Source organism: Ranitomeya variabilis, chromosome 4 (genome assembly GCF_051348905.1).
Source record: "Ranitomeya variabilis isolate aRanVar5 chromosome 4, aRanVar5.hap1, whole genome shotgun sequence".
NCBI lineage: Eukaryota > Metazoa > Chordata > Amphibia > Anura > Dendrobatidae > Ranitomeya > Ranitomeya variabilis.
This window is the reverse complement of record NC_135235.1, coordinates 316,904,514-316,907,591: the sequence shown is the minus strand read 5'-3', so window position 1 is coordinate 316,907,591 and position 3,078 is coordinate 316,904,514. Positions and strand designations below refer to the sequence as shown.

The 3,078-nt window shown below is 39.5% G+C and overlaps 1 non-coding gene across 1 annotated transcript; it reads right to left on the bottom strand.

Annotated features, from left to right (window-relative positions):
* Positions 1–1,952: 1,952 nt before the first annotated feature.
* TRNAL-CAG (transfer RNA leucine (anticodon CAG)) lies at positions 1,953–2,035 on the bottom strand. Its single transcript has one exon. It is a non-coding gene; the product is annotated as a tRNA-Leu (tRNA).
* Between the last annotated feature and the right edge of the window lie 1,043 nt (positions 2,036–3,078).

Sequence of the window (3,078 nt, the reverse complement as noted above, 5' to 3'; positions counted from 1 at the left end):
TTCCTAACTTAGGGATATGTGCAAAGCAAGCGAGGGCTTAAGTGTCCTGCTCGGCGACAGGTTGAAAGAACCTGTATAGGGATGTCAGTGAGATCAGGACACATCCTTAGGAGCGTGCAGGAGGTGTCCGTTTCCCCGTTCCCTATCGCAGGGCCCACCGTTGTAATTGTGTCCCCAGTGTTCCCTTGTTTGTTGTGCTGTTGGTGACCGACCTACGGTTGGGTTGTTTCATACCGGGTCAGTCACTTTCCTGACATTAACATTAACCCTACCTTAGATTTTCTACCAAGATATTAACTTCTTGTAGAAGAGTCGATAATACAATCAGCAGTACTGGAATTTATAGTGTACTAGCTGAAGAGCCCTGCGTGGCCCAGGCATAGAAATGAGCTGTGGTTAGTTATAACAAATTATAATGATTATCCTCCATCCCATAGTCTCGTGCCCATATTCCCATCATACATATCCTTCATTTCATAATTCCGTGCCCATATACCCATCATATATATCCTCCATCCAATAGTCCCGTGCCCACATTCCCATCATATACATCCTTCATCTCATAGTTCCGTGCCCATATTCCCATCATACATATCCTTCATCTCATAGTCCAGTGCCCATATTCCCATCATACATATCCTTCATCTCTTAGCCCCGTGCCCATATTCCCATCATACACATCCTCCATCCCATAGTCTCGTATCCATATACCCATCATACATATCCTCCATCCCATAGTCCCATGCCCATATTCCCATCATACATATCCTTCATCTCTTAGCCCCTTACCCATATTCCCATCATACATATCCTTCATCTCATAGTCCCGTGCCCATATTCCCATCACACATCCTCCATTCCATAGTTCCATGCCCATATACTCATTATGACATCATCTTCGCCATGGCAACCATTCTGACATCATCATTGCCATGGCAATCTATTATGTCATCATAACCATGGCAACCATTATGACATAACCGTCACCATCGCAACCTATTATGACATCATTGTTTCCATGGCAACCATTATATCATCTTCGCCATGGCAACCTTTATGATATCATCATAGCCATGGCAACCATTATGACATCATCGTCGATACACAGATACACACATTTTTATATATGTAGATACATAAATGACAATCACTGAATAAAGTAAATTAAACTCACTCTTAGTACAAACATTACCATTAACATAATGGAGACCACAAAGAAATGTATTAAGAAAAAGAAGTAATGTTTTTATGAACCACCACAGATGGGACTCGGATCCACAATCCCTGGCTTAGGAGGCCAGTGCCTTATCCATTAGGCCACTGGGGCTCAGTGGCACTTAACCACACACATTACCTGGACTGTTTTTATGCTCCAGGGACCGAGCTCCACAGGAGACTGGTGAGAAAGCTTGGTCAGGTTGCTTTTAGATTACATTACTGCCAAATACATTATACTTACGAACTGTTAGGTGCTTAGCGCAGAAATTATCCAATTCCTGTGTGTTCCTTATCTATGAAAAGGAGACCTATCTTTGAGGTGCGTATATTAGCTACAGGTGTTAGCGCACACATAACTGCACTCTAAGATAAGGAATGTGATCAGACAGGTCGTGATTGTCCACACAAGGTATGGGGTCGGATCGCAGTATAGAAAGGGTTAGGCTTTGTGATATTCTCATTACAGTATACTATATAAACAATAGAGATAGGGTTAAAGTTATCACACAAATAAATATTTATTTATCTTTCAATTCCTTAGGTGCCTGTAAGAAACCATTGTAGGCTGAAAGTAGTTAAGACTTAAGAGTGTTAGACAGAAGAGCTGAAGGTTCCTGGCATTGCTGCGTTACAATATAAATTCTATAGAAGATGTCAGTGTTATTATGTAAAGTTACATGTACTAATCAGTAGCAGGAGAGAAGCTGTACAATCTCATAGCATAAAAGAAGTGATGTCAGAAGTGGGATTCGAACCCACGCCTCCAGAGGAGACTGCGACCTGAACGCAGCGCCTTAGACCGCTCGGCCATCCTGACTTGTGCTGGTTACCCTTTATTAACTGTTTGTGAAGATGGCAGAAAGAAGATCATTGCTTATGATGTATAGAAATGTATCATCATTTATTTTTTATTATTGATCATTAACCCTTTAGTGAGAGACATTTTTGAGCTTAATGACGAAGCCCAATTTTTCCAGTCACTTTATGTGTTAATAATTCTGCAATGTTTCAACATATCACAATCATTTTGCAAGTGTCTGTTTGTGACACATTGTCCTTTACGTTAGCGGTAAATTTAGGTCAACATGTTTTTAGCCTTTTTCTGAAAATATCTATAGTTTTGTGTCTAAAATTTTGGGAAATTAGCAGTTTTAAAACTTTAACTGTTTTTAGCCTGAAACCAGATAGTCACATCACACAAAATAGTCAATAAATAACATTTCCCATATTTCTATTTTACTTTCTTTGTCTATTTCTGCATCATTTTTGTAAAACTCCTTTTATTTTGTTTAGATGTTAGAAGGGTTAAACGTTTGCAGCAAATTTTCATTCTTTATCAAGAACTATTGTTATTTTAATATTGATTTTGAATCCCTTACAGGCTAAGCTAATTTTGAGCTTAGTGACCAGAAAGCATCTTTGAGGAGACATTTTTTTTTCCCTCTAGCAAAATGGCACCGGCGGCTCCTGTGCAGTAGCATCTGTTGGCGATCCGATAGATGCTACTGTGCAGGCACTCTCCGCACCATTTTGACAGAGAATTTTTTTTCTGAATAAATTTATATCACCAAATAAAATAAATAAGTGTACATTATACATGCAATCATGCTACAGCGCAAGTGCCGCCAGCACTATGGTGATGAAGATGTGGTGAGTACCTTGAACCCCCAGGTGCCATGAAAATAAAAAGTCATATTTTTACCACAAAAAGTTCTTTTAGCCACTATTTTTTTATTTTCACAAGGCTAACAGGAGAAAATGGACCCCAAAATTTTGCTCCTGAGTATGCAGATACCCCATATGTAGGGGAAAAGTACTGTTTGGGTGCACAACAGGGCTTAGAAAGGAATTAGTCACTTT